The following is a 16,856-nucleotide window of genomic DNA, read 5'->3' as shown; positions in this document are numbered from 1 at the left end:
TCCCTAAGACCATGGGTGGAGGTCAGGCTGCCAGCTCTGTAATTAGCCATCTGAGTGACCTGGGACGAGTGACTGAAGCTCCCTGTGGCTCAGCTTCCCCATCAGGAGGACCTCACGAACTTGTGGCGGGGACAGACAGCAGTCGTGAGTTAGGGCTGGCACAGAGGCAGCTTCTTACCAAAGTCGGCCTTGGCATTAATGACAAGCCTGGGGAGGACCAGCAGCCCCTCCCATCACGGTCTTGCACTCCAGAGCTCTGTGGAACAGGAATTCGTATTGACTGTACTGGGATTCAAACCCACATCTGTCTGCTGAATCCAGCGCTCAGGAACTTCTCTGCAATGAACAGCCACTCAGTGGGAGCATCATGACAGAGAGGCTGGCGTTGGGCTGCAATTCCGGTGGGCAGCAAAGCCCCAGCTTACACACCCCTCAACACCCTTCCCACCACCAGAGTGCAGGAGACACTCATGTGTCCACGGTCACTACCTCGAATTTTCAAATAACGTGAAATTAGGCTTGGTATGCAGCGTTTAAGGAAACTGGGAAGGATATGAAAGGCATTTGCATAATGATTTTCTTACATAATAAAAGTGCTTTAGGTTTTTAAAACTTCAACGACTTGAAAGAAACATCAACTTCAGTTATGCGCCAAGTTAGTGTACATGGGACACCTCAGTTCTCTGTCATGTGATGCATTCGGTATCCACTTAGCAGAATCCACGTGCACCTGGGAACACACATGCAGCAATTCAACATGCGCTTGTGCATCAGCGTCAATTCGTAACTCATGCATTTAAAAAATTATTTTACTTCCCATAGAAAGTAACTTTGATAATTTGTAATTTTTTGTAGGACTTGAATGGGAAAACCTTTAAAAATGGCCATTGCCTCGGGGCCAGTCCTGTTTATAAATATTGTCTCCTCCTTCCCTTCATCGAAGTTTGCCTTGTTTGCTGTTCGTATTAACTGACTCAAATTTTGGCTCTTTCTCTTGCTCTGTTTTAGAAAATCTGCGCATGTGCAGGTTACAGGGTGCCCTGCTGTGAGGAGCTGGCAGCGACCGATGCCTGGGGCCAGTCTCCCGGCAACTGCCCAAGCCTTGACCTGTTTACCTAAGGTCAGCGGGTCCCAATCTGGGATGGGTAATTTTTTTTTTAATCTTTAACTTCAAACTTGTAAATATTTGCTGACTTTTTTTCCTTTTTAATAAAACAGATTCTACTTGAAATTATTGTTTTGCTTTAGAAGAAATGGCCAGAAACCCTCCCCCGCCCTGCCCTGCTGCAATTATTGATGCTATTAATCTGCCCAGCAAATGCTTCTTTCAGGTTGTTATAGCATCAAGATGAAGAATGCCTGGAGAAAGAGGTTTCTGTCCTCTTTGGGGAATCAGAACCAGGGACTAACAAAGCCTTTGGCTGCATTCCTGGCACCTCGCACTATGCGAAGAAACGTCCATCCAACCCTTCTCAGCCCGGGGCTTCCCAGAGCTCCTTCTCACAAATACCTGATAACAGGAGAGCTGCAAGCCCTCATTCTCTTTCACCCCGGAAAACCTGCACACATCCAACTTGGTGAGCGATGCAAAGGCTAATCCCCTCATGGTCTCCACGCCACTCTGACAGAATGATGTCCTGTGATTTTCCTTCCCCCAATTCCTGCTTCTCCCTGGGGAAGTGCCAGTGTCCCCGCTCCTGGAGCTTGGCTGGCCATGAAGAGTCATGTTTTAGTTTTAGTCATAAGCTCACAATTGATTCCAAACCAAAAGCAACAGGTTGTCTGTGAAACATAAACTAGGCGCTGCGCCGTGCACATTTTGATGGGCTGAAAATCTGAACCATCAAAGTGGTTTAATCTCATCTCATCTTTCAATATGAGGATTAAGTGAACTCCTTTATTCCTCTTTGGCAAGGGTTGAAAGAAGGGGTCAAGAATCAGCCCTGTTTATTTTGACACTGGCATGTTTTGTGATGGGCTGGGAATGATGACTGGCAGGCGGAGGTGGCCCCACACGAACCGCTGGTGGGAGTGGGGATGCTCAGCCTCTGAACTCTGAAGCGAAGGGGTCCGGTTGGCCCTGGGCCATGCGGGACCCCGAGCAGGTGCAGTTTATCACATCCCAGGTGCGACCCGCCTAAGCCAGCCTCGCAGCAGTCTCGAGCAGGGTCCTCGGGAGACCAGGCTGGAGAGACGGCCTCTTGCGGAGCTTCTCGCAGTCGGGGAAGCTTGAGGACAACGGAAGAGAGGGAATTCGACCCTGCACCGGCAATCCTGCAGCAGCAGTCACACGGCAACGCGCCACCCTGAGTCACACACAACGCGCCACCCTGAGTCACACACAACGTGCCACCCTGAGTCACACACAACGCGCCACCCTGAGTCACACACAACGTGCCACCCTGAGTCACACACAACGTGCCACCCTGAGTCACACACAACGCGCCACCCTGAGTCACACACAACGCGCCACCCTGAGTCACACACAACGTGCCACCCTGAGTCACACACAACGCGTTTCCAAGGCCGTCTTCTCCTCTGACATAGGCTCATGAAGTCCTAGTAAGAATTTATTCATCCTCGTGTGTCCAAGAGTGGCCTGATTTCAGTTCTGAAGGTCCTGCACCCCAGGAAGCCCCAACTCAGTCCCAGTAAGACCTGGACAGTTGTTCACCCTAACTTGGAGGCTGGTGTTCAGATCCCCCAATGCCCAGTGCAGAGACGCAGGGGTGGCAGCACCTTCTGAAGGACCCTGCTCGAAGGAACAGGGCCTCTCAGCCAAGCTGTTCCAGACTCGACCAGAAGAGGGCAGCCAAGGACCACAGCTGTAAAACAGACATGGGGTTGCCAGAAATCTCCCCAAACGCAGTTGGGGAGGTTGAAACCTCTTTTACGGATAGGGCTGTGGAGTGTAGACTTGGAGGGGAGAGAAATCTAACATAGGTCCCGTTAACCCACTGTCCCTGTGTTTGTGACATGCCCACGATGTCAGGCCTCCCATTCTGATATGTTTCAGTATAAAAACTTCCTTAGCATTACTAGTTCTTGTCTCTTTTTTTAGACAGAGTTTTGCTCCTGTTACCCAGGCTGGAGTGCAATGGCGCGATCTCGGCTCACCGCAACCTCCGCCTCCTGGGCTCAGGCAATTCTCCTGCCTCAGCCTCCCGAGTAGCTGGGATTACAGACGTGCGCCACCACGCCCAGGTAATTTTTGTGTTTTTTTTTTTTTTTTTTTTTTTTAATTTTTGTGTTTTTAATAGAGACGGGGTTTCACCATGTTGACCAGGATGGTCTCGATCTCTTGACCTCATGATCTACCCGCCTAGGCCTCCCAAAGTGCTGGGATTATAGGCGTGAGCCACCGCTCCCGGCTGTTTTACTAGTTTTTAATAGATGTAAAGAACAAAGGCTTCTTGTCATTTAACAAGAATGTCAGCTGCGGTTTTGGAAAAAATAAAAAAAGAACATCACACCTTTTCATCAAGTATGTGGAGAATCACGGGAGCCTTTAGAAGTCTTCTTATATTTTTTGTGCCGACACTGGTGGGGTTGATCTGGGGGTGGAAATGGCTCACAGACGGGAGACAACAATCCCGACTGCGGATGGAACAGCCGCTCCCACAGGAGCCTGCAGGTCCCGAGAGGTATCATAGGCACTGAGCTCATCCTCCGCCTCTCATCTGAGCCTGCCAGGGCCAGTGCAGCAGCACCTCCTTGGGGCAGAGGGAGTGATAGACAGGAAGAGGAAGGACTCACCCCAGCACATGGGGGACAATGGCAGCTAAACCAGGGGTGCCCCTGCAAGGTGCCACTGGAGCTCAGAGGTGCATGGCTCATGCAGGACACACCTGCAGGGCTAACTCCAGAAACCAGGACCTGTGCCCAAGAAGCAGACCACCCCCCAGGGCATGCCCTTCCGGCATCAGTGGGCTGTGTAAACCTTTTGGCAATTGGGGTGCAAGGCTGGGCGCGCTCCAGGGTGAGCAATCAGCTGGTTTTATTTGTTAACACAGTGGTGCCTGGCATGAGGGAGGCACTAATAAACCTTTGTTGGATGAAGGGTGATGGCCACTGACCAGCTCTGCTTCCTAGAACACCTTTCCTGGGAGTGCTCGGTCTTTGCTTTAGGCTCTAAGTATTTTCTATTGTCTTACCCTCTGCTAGGTGCCTCGGGCTGCCTAAAAACTTGAAATGGACAGCTTCGAACAACAGAAAAGCACTCCCTCAGAGTGCTTCAGGGCAGAATTCTGAGGTTACTGTGTCCAGGGGTTGTGTTTCCTCTGAAGACTCCCAGTGAGGAAATTTCCTTGCTTCTTCTGCAGGGTTCTGGTCCTGTAAGAGCCAGAACCTGGTGGCTGCACCCCTGCATTCTCTTCTGACCTGGCTTCTCCTCTTTCTTCCTGTGTCTCTCTGTGTCCAGACCTACCTCTTGTGAGGATACTCTCATTGGATTTAGGCTCACCTTTATCCAGTATAATCTCACCTCAACTCTTCCCTTAATTCCATCTGCAAAGACCCTATTTCTGTCAGGTGACATTCCGAGGCTCCCAGTGTGCATGAATTTTTGGAGTACCTCGTTCACCCGCTGCCCACCTGGAAACAGCGGCCTCTGTAGCCACTGACTTAGCTCAGGCAGGACCTACATTAGGTGTTTCATGTGTGCTTTCACATTTTATTCTCAGAGTTACCCTATGAAGTCAGTTTTGTTATTATCACTCCCGTTTTACAGTCAGAAACGCTGAGGCAAGTTCAGACCCTTGTCCAAGGTCTGAAAGCTAAAAGGTGACCATATCAAATAGATATGAGCCAGCTGAGCCCTGCAGCTCCAGACATACCTGCCCCATGGTGCCCCTCCAGAGGGACTCTCCACACTCAGCTCTGCCAGGAAATGTCCTAGGACATGTTGAATAGATAATTAGAACTAGTTGAAGTTTTATCTTTTGTGACTACTTTGAAAATGCAGGACTATCCAGAAAACTAATAGAGGATGAACAAAACCAGCTGTTGACATGTGATGTCCATCCCACTCCAAAATACTTGGCCTGCCACGCACCAGAGGGAGTTCTCACTGATCTTAGATTCCTCGGCATGCCAAAGATGAGATCTTCCTAAACGTTTTGTTATAATTTGAAGGAGCATGACAAGTGAGGGCCAAACAAATGCTACAGAAATCCTGAGCTTCGCAGACCTCCTAAGCAGAACGTTAGCTATGCAAGCAGCATGACAAGGTAGCCACACTAACCACCGGCCCTTTCCCAGAACTTATGGGGGTACTTCTGTGGCACTGTGGTCCAAGACCTATAATTAAGGCCAAGTATCATGGGCTGCCTTAACACCTGGCAAAGTTAGGAGAGTCTGGAATGGCATAACCATAGATATCCCCCCAGTTTGCTCCCATGGACCCCTGGCCAAGCCACCTTCTTTATAAAGGAATCGGTGCAATGCCTGCTTATCCCGGAGCCGTGGCCTTCCACAACCCCTAGCCCCTGAAATGATTGCATCATGGATGTGACTAACATACCATGCCAGGGACATCTGCCTGGTGCTGGTGTGTGTTCGGCCATCTTCAAAGCCCAGAACCAGACTTCCTCCCTCACTAATGGGATGAGAAAGAGGTCACTGGGAGTTCTACTCACCAGGTCCTGCAAAAACTCACAGTCCCTGGGGAGGGAGCCACAGGGAGAAATGTCTACAAAGCAACGTGGAGACATGAGACAAGAGACAAGAGTCCGGTGCTGATGGCAGGCAGGGAAAACAGTGATTTCTAAAGCAAAGCTTAGAGAAGAGGTGACCTTTGAGATGGATGTTGGAGCCAAAAGAGGTGGTCCCCAGACAGACACCGGACTGGAGGACCGGGCTGGAAGGGCACTTGAGTGCATGAGTGTGACAACCAGGAGGTAGCCCAGGGCCCCGCAGCACTCCACGGTGTGGATGTGTCCTAATCCGGATTCTGGCAGTGTCTCTTCAGTCCACACTGCTGGGGGCAGCATCTGCATGTAAGCTAAGAGGTAGCATCGCTCCAGGTGGAAGGTAAGCGTTTAAAGATGTTTCTGGGCCTTACTGACAAGAACGCGCCAGTGTCCAGCAGACAGGGTGGCCGCGCTTATTTGTAAGCATGAAATGGTTCAGGTAGAGAATGATCTGAAATGTTTGACTCCAGGCACTGCAGGTGGACGGTGTTATTCACCGACCTCCCGATATTGTCACGGGTTCTTTGATTACTTGCTCTGTAAATTCTTTAGACCTTCCACGTCTCACTTTTGACAGAACTTCAAAAGTAGAAGTAACTTTTCAGAATCGGTATGAAATATTAACTGCTCTGAGGGAGGTGAGGGGATTGCATTCTGGCAAATATTTGAAAACAAATGGGGCACAAGCAAAGAAGGTGATGTCCTAAGGCATCCAGGGCCAGGTAGAAGACACATCTATCTCAAGTGTGCAAGCCAAGGCGCCCCCGTCATTATCACAGAGGAGCAGAGTTCAGCGGGGTAGTAGAACTGTCACCCCGGAAAGGCAGGGCTGGATGTGTGCACAAGTCAGGATGTGAATCCTGGATTCACATTCGATGCATGATCCTCGCTCATGTTACTGTGCCAATAACTTTAATTTAATAAGCCGGTGTGTCAAGGGCCACTTCAGATCCATCGCAGCTGCTGCCTCCCCTCCCTGCTTTTTTGGAAACCTCAGTTCTCTGGCCGGCTGCTCCCGCCGGCACCGCCACAGAAAGCTCTGTGCTTGCACTCGCTGCCTGCACCGACCCAGCTAGAGGAGGAACTTGGTGTTCCCACGGGTCACCTAACTTCAGCCTCATGACAATGAGCGTGGCCACCAGTGATCCTGGAGACCTTTCCCTGCAGTGAGGAAAAGTGCTGAGCATGGGGGAGAAAAAAAGGAGCCAAATACACAAATCACTTTAATTTAATGCCTCAAATCAAAATTGCTCAAATTGACATTTAAAGTAGGCGACAGGGGCAGGTTGCATGACTAACCCTTTACCCAGGAGTAAGCAACAGAAAAGAGACAAAGGTCATTTTTAAGAAACAGTAATGAAGTTTAAGGAAAAAATACTGAAAGTGAATTAATATTGGTTCTAACGTTTCACTGGGCTCGCAGACAACAGGGAGGGGCAGCAGGTTTGCAGCGGATGTGCTGCTTATGACTGTCTTGTCTAACAAAGCCAGAAACCTGGCCAGGAGAAGGAACAATGTTTTCCAAAACATCACAAAAGATTCGGACCCTTAAGTGAAAGGGTACAAAAGAATCAGAGGAAAGGAAGGATTTAGGCAACCACGCAGCTCGGGGAGCATCACAAAGGAGAAACAGGGCAGAGTCAGCGTTTCCTCGGGCTGCGCCAGCCCCTAAGCACCTGAGCTTCCCGAGCGTGGGGTACAAGCCAAGCATTTCACATGACAATTTCTGGGCTGTTTGTTTTTTAACCAAGTGATCTATGTAAAGGCCATTACTCTTGAGAATAACTGCACCCACCCTCTGCAGGGAAAGCTGCACGTACTTGATCCAGTGCAAACCCAGCCATAGGTAACACAGCCCCCAGAAGACACACACTGCAATCTGTTGTGGGGGGTTCTGTAGGCTGGAGTGTGCCCAGTGTCGGCGAGAGGTCCAGTCTTCCAGATCCGCACCCTCTCTGCGCCCACACTGTGCTTCTTCGTGATATTTGAGTTACACTATTTTGTTTCTTTGATCCACACTCTTTTTTTTTTCCAATGAGAGTTTTTCACATATGCGTTTTCAATTCCTCAGATGCTGGCAGTACAGCCTTTGCATATGATAGAGGGCTTCTTTTTTCTCTAGTTAACAGACTTTGCCAATCCCTTGCCTGGCGTAGCTGGCAGTGCTGCTGTGTGCTGCCTGCGCCATGCCTTTCTCTCTGTTTTACTTGAGCAGTCTGCCCACCAGCAGTTCAGTTCAGCTCTCACCGAAGATGGCTGCAGCACTTCCCAGGCACCACGGAGACACAGCATCTGACACGGTCACCAGAAGTGCACCCTTCCTGTTCAACGCTCTGCACGTGCCATCGAGGGGCCTTCTCTGCAGATGTCCCAGAGGCTGGCAGTCCTGCATGAGGTGCTTCAGCATGAGGCATTTCAGCATTGAAATGCCAAGAGCTGGGTTTAAAAAGTGAGTGATGAGAGAAGCGCTTTTCTGGTTTTCTAGAAAGAAAGAGTTAATAGAGAAGAGAAACTGAGTTTTTGAGGACAAGTAATCTTGGCCAGATAAAGAAACAAAAAAAAGCCATAGTCCAGACAGATAATCTGTGTGAGCAGAAGTACGTGGAGAAGCAGGTGAGCACACCGATATTTGCTGAATATTTGCCGTCATGGGAGAAAGACCAGGGTCAGGGTGAAAGGTGGAAGGTGGGAGCTGGATGGGGGCTGCAGGGAGGCCTTCTACAGCCAACGAAGTGCCAGCTCCAGCTCCTGTCCACAGCAACAGGCTGAGCCAGACACGGGGCTCCTTAGAGCCTGCAAATGAGAAGTGAGCTCAACTCCTGGCCATTTCCATACAGTGAGCCAGTAGGTTCCTGTGTTGACTGAAGCTATTTTGAGACATCTGGTAGGCTCTGAACTGGGGTGCTAGTAATTGAAATTGGAAGACAGGGGTTTAAAGAAATATTTAGAAAAAGAATAGAAGTTAGAGATCAATTAAATGAGGAAAGTGTGAGAGGGGATGTCATTGAGATTGACCTCAGGCTTCTGAAGTAGGTGAGTGATGGATAGCGACAGATTTGAGAGAAGGACATGCCTGGTCTTTATTATTTGGAGTTTGAGTAATTGCTGGGGATTTAGGATCCCAGTAAATAAAATCTCTCTCCTGCTTGAGCTTCGGAATCCATTGAGAAGTAAGTGGAGGTGTCAGTCAGTTGGAGATGCGTGAGATGTTATTGACAAGAGCTCTACAGGAAGATGGGGCTTAGAAGTCAATTCAACTGTGCTCATCAATATGTCCCCTTGCTTTGCATGGCCCAGAGGGGAGATGTGAACCTGGGATCTCTACAGATACAGGAGCTCCAAGGAGGACTCAGCAGAGCTGGAGCACCACGTGGTCTATTGCTTCTGCCCAAGTTCACCAAGCACAGTGAGTGTGAGAAAGCAGAGAAAAAGGAGGACATGTGCTGGACAGGGTGGCCCATAAGCTCTTGCCACCACCAGCTCCTTCAAGCCCAAAGCATAGAGTCCAGTAGGCAGTTCCAAGAATGCCTCTGATTATTTCAGGGAGAGCCCATGGCACATGTGTGCCTGTGTGTGTGTACATGTGTGTGTTGTGAATTTGCAAGAGAAGAAACCTCAGGAGGGCCTGGGATCCTTTAGCAAAGATTTTCCTTAGGGAACAGCAGTGATGTGTAGTGGCCCGAGGACGCAGCCCTTGGGATCACCACTGCCTACCGAGAGAGATCAGAGAAAGAGAACTCTTTAATGAGACAAAACAGACAGCGAAGTTCACGGAAAACCAGGAGAGAGGAGTGTCCCCAAAGCCAGCAAGGGTGAGTGATAAGAAAATGCAATAAACATCATTCTCTGAAGAGCAGTCCATTAAGATAAGCCATGAAAAAAGGCCATAAGTCCTGGCAACGTGGGCGTCAGGGACGAAATCCAGGGAAACAGCCGGAGCAGGATTCTCAGCATTTATCCTGAAAATGAACAAGGAGGAGCAAGTGAGGGACTCTGAGTGGAGCAGGGGCACTTTCTGTTGGGATCTGAAATGGAAATGGCTCCCTAGCACACAGCCACGTGGTGCCTGGTATTTATTGCCCGTTGATGTCTGTCACCGCTCAGAGGGGTGGCTGAGTTTAGCCACCTCACATCCAAATTTTGTTGGCCAGTGGTTTTTAATCTGTGCTTTTGACAAACTGGGGATCCAGGGATTCCTCAAGGCCAGCAAAAAGGGTTTTGTGGACCCATAACACACACATGCATGCACACACACATGCATACACACATGCACACACACGTATGCACACACACATACACACATGCACACACAGACGCATACACACTCATACACGTGCATCTTCCATGCCATGCACTCTCCTTGAAAGGACAGACACATATTCTTGAAACTGCCTGCTGGACGTTGCGCTTCAGGCTCCAAGGGGCTGATAAGGTGAGGAGCTTTCCCTCGTCTTTGAAAGTCCACTACCCTTCATCTGGAGCATCTCTGCCCTGGAGGCTCTAGCTCTCTTTGCAAAGTGGACACTCCACTTGAACGGGAGTCCTAAGTTGTTATCGAAATGGTATCTGGTAAAGTACTCTCTGAACACATCAGGGTTTATTTTACTTCTTTGCCTCCTGTTGGTTTTCATTAAGATTTAAGCTTTAATCTTAATCACATTTAATCTAATAATGATAAAATATACAATTGAAAGATTAATATTGTAATTCTAAGGGAATACAGATCAAAAGTAACTCACAATTATTATTTTACACTGAGCCATGCAGGTACATGCTGTGTGCATTCATAAGAAGCATCAGATAATGGTTGCAATTTTTTTAATTGTATGCAAATAACCTGAATTGACACTACTAAGCATCAAATTAAAATTATATAGATATAACTCAAATTCTCTGTGAAGGATATCTTATATCAACTAACTTTATATATCTTTATGATTTTATATTTAGTTGTGTATTTAGTTGTTTGGCCTATAAAATATTTTTTGAATGTTACAAAGATATTTTCTTACATGAAATATGGGATTCTGAGAAAGGTATTTTACTGGAATTTTACTTGGGATATAAGTAAATCGCCATTAACATTCGCCTTCTCATGCTGTGTGACGCAAGAGGAAAGAAGAGATAGGGAAAAACCACAAAGGGCTTTTCAGGAAGGTTGTGGGAGTCACGAGGACTAAGCTAAAGGAAGGAACAGGATGCAGAGGAAATCAGTTAGGGTTGGAGTCTCCAAAAGAGTGTTCTCTTTACAACTCCCCTGATAAAAAACCAGGTAAGTGCGTCCTAGCCCTACTTATACTTCAAAGAACATCTTACAAAGTTTAGGAGTGGTCTCATAGGTGTCCCCATTTTTTATTTATTTTAATTTCGACCTCATCTCTTCCCTAATATTTACTGGCATCAGATGCTTAGGAAATTGAAGCAGCTTCTTACTGATTCTGGGAACCATAGAGGATGATTTAGAATCTTCATAAATTATCATTTTTCTAATTGGAAAAAATTACACAGAAGAAGGGGGTGGAAGTAATGGTGGGCCACAGGGAAACAGCCCAAAGTTTCCAAAGAAGAAGGGAATCAAAGGGACAGGTGCATCCTGAGACACCTGAGCCCACAGTGGGGATGCTGGCAGGAGAGCCTCAGGGGTACCCCGTTTCCCCAGCACTCTCTTGAGTCCCAGCATCTAAAGGGACAAGCAACAGTGAAGGAGCTCTGGAGTAGAAGGATGGCTGTGCCTGCCATTGCTTCAAGGTGACTTTTGAAAGGATCATTTGCTAACAGTTCCTGGCATTTTCCCAGTACATTTCCCATTACATTTGACCCTTTTTTAGCATTTCAAAATCAAATGGTGAAAAGCAGAAAGGGCAGTAGCAAGTCCTTAACACCAGAATGTGATTGAGTTGTGGACTCAATACTTTATACGTTTCAAAAAATATTTAAAGAATATTGGCCAGCTGGAAATTAACTCCCACATTACAGAAAAGAGGATTGGTCCCATCACTGCTTTGTATGTGTGTTCCTACATTGAGTTCAAATAGTCCAATAATATGGTTTGAATTGGTTTGAATCTCTGTCCCCATCCGTATTCGTTAGGGTTCTCTAGGGGAACAGAACTAACAGGATAGATAAATAAATAAAGATGGATGGATGGATAGATAGATAGATAGATAGATAGATAGATAGATAGAAAGGGGAGTTTATTGAGTATTACCTCACAGGCTCAGAAGGTCCCATAATAGGCCGTCTGCAAGCCAGGGCGCAAGGAGAGCCAGTCCGAGTCCCAATACTGAAGAACTTGGAGTCCAATGTTTGAGGTCAGGGAGCATCCAGCGAGATGTAGGCTGGGAGGCTAAGCCAGTGTAGCCTTTTCACATTTTTCTGCCTCTTTTATACTCTAGCCTCACTGGCAACTGATTAGATGGTGCCCATCCAGATTAAGGGTGGGTCTGCCTTCCGCAGCACCTCCGCAGACACTAGGATCAATACTTTGCATCTTTCAATCCAATCGAGTTGATAGGCAGTAGTAACCATCACACCACCCAAACCTCATGCTCAGTTGTAATTCCAGGGTTGGAGGTGGGGCCTGGAGGGAAGTGACTGGATCACGAGGTGACTCCTTCATGATTTAGCACCATCCCTTTGGTGCTGTTCTTGTGATAGGGTTCTCACGTGATCTAGTTGTTTAAAGGTGTGTGGCACCGCCCCACTCTCTGTCTTCTCCACGCTCCCACCGCCTGAAGCATCGGCACCCCTTTGCCTTTCACCGTGATTGTACATTTCCTGAGGCCTCCCCAGAATCTGAGCAGAAGCTGCTGTGCTCGCTGTTCAGCCTGCAGAACTGGGAGCCAATTCAACTTTTTCTTGTAAATTACCCCAGTATCAGGCATTTCTTCATCACAGTGCAAAAATGGAATCATCCGCCCATCCTTTCAAAAACAGTGAAAGCAACACTGAGAGTTGTGTGCCTGACACTTCATATTCCTACAGCTCTTCTTTGAGTAGCTCTCAACATTTTAATGTTGAGAAAACCAAGAGTCCAAGATGTGATGTGAGTTGCTCATGATTTCTCAGCGAGGATGTGGCAGGGGTAGAGATGTGTACAGAGCAGATTTGGGGTTAACTAATGTCTGTCGAGGCCAAAAGCCAAGAATAGAGAATAAGTGAAATGCATTTGCTAATTAATATGAAGATACAATCATGCTTTTCTTTAATAGAACCATTCACTTGCAAAATGGAGCCAATTTATTTTGCTCTCTTTGCTTTCTCTGCAATTCCTGGGCATGCAGAGTAACCTGCACATATTTCTCATCCGTTCATCATGGACTCCAGAGAGTGTGATGGTTTCCAAGTGTTTCCCATAGCCTGACACCTTTTGAACCCACAGAGGCAAATGAGGAGCATCTTTACAATGTCAGCAATTGAAACTGATATAAAGAAGACAAGAATGATGAGTGTGTAACTCTTCCGAATGCAATTTCAAAACTGGACCTGAGTCCAGGGAAGTGGAACAAACCCTGACCGCCCCAGTACTTGCATGTGGGGGTCTCAGTGCCAAGCGATTCATTATGCAAAGTAGGTGCTTCCCAAGTGCTCCATCTGATAAGGATAACAGCGGTGCATTTTGCCAAGTTAAATCTGTCCCAAGAAACGAAGGCTCTTCTTGCTGCTGAGTTGAGAAGTGCTAAAGAGAACAGTAAAAGCTCCTATCCGAGTCCAGAGGGACATAAAGAGCACATAGTCTTCCCGATGGCAATAAAGCTTCATGTCTGCGCTAACCTCCCTTGACTAAATGGGACAGATCCTCTGATTCAGGTCAAACGCGAATCCTACGTACTGGCACTCTGAACCTCAGCATGTACAAGACGGGAACGGAATTGTTTCAGCTGTTTGGAAACTGAACTGCAGAATCTACACAGTAGAGTTTTCTAATTTCTAATTAAACATGAAGTCAGAATACGCTTTTTTTGTGTGTGTGCCTTTTAGCTACCTTAACTCTTCTTGTAATAGAAGGACATAGTGATTCATGGGCTTCCATTCTGATGATCAATCGAACTTACCCAGGATTTTTAAAAACAGATTTCCGGGTCTTAGCCTAGGGCATTCTAACCATCAGTCAGCATGGGACCCCTAAATGTGATTTTGAGGTATTTTCTAGTTCTGACCAAACTAGAAAAGTTTAGGTGGGGCCCCCAATGTGATTTTTAGGTGGGGCTCCCAAATGTGATTTTTGAGGTCTTCCCTAGTTCTAACACCCATTGTTTCTTCTTTATTACAAATGTTCGTTTATTTTCTTTCTTCTCCTCAATGTAGATTTCACCAGACCCACTCTTCAGAAACAATCAACTCAGTCTGATGATTATTCTCTCAGCTGAAGCCATCATAATTTAGTTAGCTTTGGTTTTGTAGACCTATTTTCTAACCTTTCAACTATTTCCACTACTCTCATTTGAATATTCTCAAATTTCCATTTTGTTACAAATATGATCATCCGTGGTAATAATTTTAGAAGAGGGTGGGAGTCATGGTGGACCACAGAGGAAAAGACGAAATTTTCCGAAGAAGGGAGTCAGAGGGATGGATCCATCCTGAGACACCTGTGAGCCCATGGTGGGAACCCTGGCAGGAAAAGTAGGTGCCAGTTGTCAGCCGTCTGAAAGTTCTTTCACAAACACACACACACACACGTATATATATGTATTATTTATTCAAATTATCTCAGTTAAATTTAGTCATCGCTGGGGAAATAAAAACCAACCATTTTTCCACTACTCAGTACTGTCTACTTTATGACACCTTTAATTCCTGCCATCGTCTTTCAGGAAACTGGTCTCTTCCACCTGAGGTCCCCTGTGAGGAAGGGTTTCGCTAGAATATCATTGTCTGTGGGGTTTATCAGTTGGAAGACATGTGAGTTAGTGCATGTGGAAGTATAGTGTGTGTCCCCATGATACTCAGAAGTCTGCTATAAATTATTGCTTTTACTTTTCTTTTCAGAAAGAGATTAGTTCATCCCAGATGAGTATGAATGCCCCGGGTCTATTGCTTCAGACCTTAAGCTGCAATCCATAGCCCCGTGAAGGTGATTATTCACTTATTTTGGAAGTGCAATCATAGACCACAGACTATTTCAATTAAACCTTGCCTATCCCCATGTTGCATTCCATTTTGTTAGTGAACTGGGTCTCTTGTTGGTGCCACCTACTGTTAAGTTTATTGATGAGAACTTAAGCATTTAGCCTCTAAGGAAATACCCTGGGTCTTACACATGCACCTGGTTTCAGTTGGGGGAAAATTCATCTTCCAGCCATGTCTTTGTGGCTGGAATTTTACAGCCACCACAATGTGAAAGGCAAAATATATGCAATCTCATCCCTAGGCATTAACAAAATAGAAGCAGAGAAGGTATATGATCTAACCAGAATCAGAGAGCGGTTCAGGGCCCATGTGCAAAGCAGCAGCCTATCATAAAACCTGGACACATACTGCTGAAATGGTGCAAAATGCAGGTTTCCCACTTTGCACATTAAACAAAATAAAAACAAAGGTCAATAAAGATATGTTGGTGTGTGTTTGTGTGCATGCATTTTATCTAAGTTCAGGACACTCAGTTCATTCTGTCCACTACCCCATGGTTGTTTCCATGGTTCCTATACGAACTTAACTGACTACTCCATGGCTCACTCTGGGTTTAGAAAACTTTCTCTTCCTAAGAATCTTTCCTCTGGGCATGGTGGCTCACATCTATAATCACAGCACTTTGGGAGGCAGAGGTAGGTGGATCACCCAAGGTCAGAAGTTCAAGACCAGCCTGGCCAATATGGTGAAACTCTGCCTCTACTAAAAATACAAAAATTAGCCTAGTGTGGTGATGGGCACCTGCAATCCCAGCTACGCAAGAGGCTGAGGCAAGAGAATTGCTTGAACCCAGGAGGCTGAGGTTGCAGTGAGCTGAGATCGTGCCATTGCACTCCAGCCTGGGCAACAAGAGTGAAACTCCATCTCAAAAAATAAAACAAAAAATGAAATTTTTTAAAAAAGATTCTTTCCATGTCCCTACTTTGAATAATGATATAAAGTCTCAAATTTGCTGGGACTCCGCTCTGTGCAGGCCAGCAGCTTGTCAAGGAGGAGTTCGATTTCTTCCATCTGTTTCCTGGCCCTTCTGACTTCCCTGCCTGCAGGTGAGATGAGGGATAACCCCCCGTGAGTCAGCACCCGCCGTGAAGCCTCCCCACGTGCAGACCTCTGTCTGCATGTGACCTCCACAGCATGTGACACAGCTGCACTGAACAGCCTCCAGCTACAGAGAAGCTAGAAGATGTTCTAGCAGGAAATGCCCTGAAGGCTTTTGTCTGAAGTGGGCAGGGCTTACCTTCTCATGAAGTCCCTCCTGATATGTTCATTAATGCATATTTATGTGTCCAGTGAAAGATGACTGAGACTCCTGCTTCGGAGGTCTGAGGAAGTTTCTGGGAACCGGGAGCCGTTCACGATGTGGTTCACAGAGCTTCAGCATCAGCCCCTAGGGTGGGCTTGCAGTGCATTTATAAACCACGTTTTGATACAATTTGCCCATGTGAGAACATCAGTGCAACCGAGATCAATTACATTTTGTCTACCCCTTGCTTACCTTCTCCTCAAGGCTGCTGGTATGGAACAGCTAGTGACAAGCTAGGGATCTCAGAAAGGGCAATTGCTTCAGAGATACATTTAGACTGTAATTAACCTGATACAGTTAATGGATTTACAGTTACTTTCTTGTATAATTGTTACTGTTACCTGTCCTTCTCCTAAGACACACAAGAGAAGGGAGTGGAAATAGGTCCTAGGATAGGATTGTGTCCTGAAGGTGTTGGCACAAAAGCCTGTGGGACAGATGAGAAGAGAGTCTTAAAATACATGGCACTGTGGCCGGGCACAGTGGCTCATGCCTGTAATCCTAGCACTTTGGGAGGCCAACGAGGATGGATCACCTGAGGTCAGGAGTTCAAGACCAGCTTGGCCAACATGGTGAAACCGTGTCTCAACTAAAAATACAGAAAATTAACTGGATGTGGTGGCAGGCACCTGTAATCCCAGCTACTTCGAGGGATTGAGGCAGAAAAATTGCTTGAACTTGAGGTGGAGATTGCAGTGAGCGAAATCGTTCCATTGCACTCCAGCCTGAGC

At 46.9% G+C, this 16,856-nt stretch overlaps 1 protein-coding gene across 2 annotated transcripts in view; it reads right to left on the bottom strand.

Moving 5' to 3' along the window:
• Nucleotides 1–6,902: 6,902 nt before the first annotated feature.
• Nucleotides 6,903–16,856, bottom strand: part of LOC128931407 (uncharacterized) — a 51,856-nt gene continuing 41,902 nt past the window's right edge. For both annotated transcript variants that reach the window (XR_013532702.1, XR_013532703.1), the window contains exon 3: nt 6,903–9,649. The gene's annotated coding sequence lies outside the window, so the exon portion shown is untranslated. The remainder of the gene's footprint in view (nt 9,650–16,856) is intronic.

The sequence above is a fragment of the Callithrix jacchus genome, chromosome 2 (genome assembly GCF_049354715.1).
Source record: "Callithrix jacchus isolate 240 chromosome 2, calJac240_pri, whole genome shotgun sequence".
Taxonomy (NCBI): Eukaryota; Metazoa; Chordata; class Mammalia; order Primates; family Cebidae; genus Callithrix; species Callithrix jacchus.
This window is presented reverse-complemented; position numbering and strand designations above follow the sequence as displayed.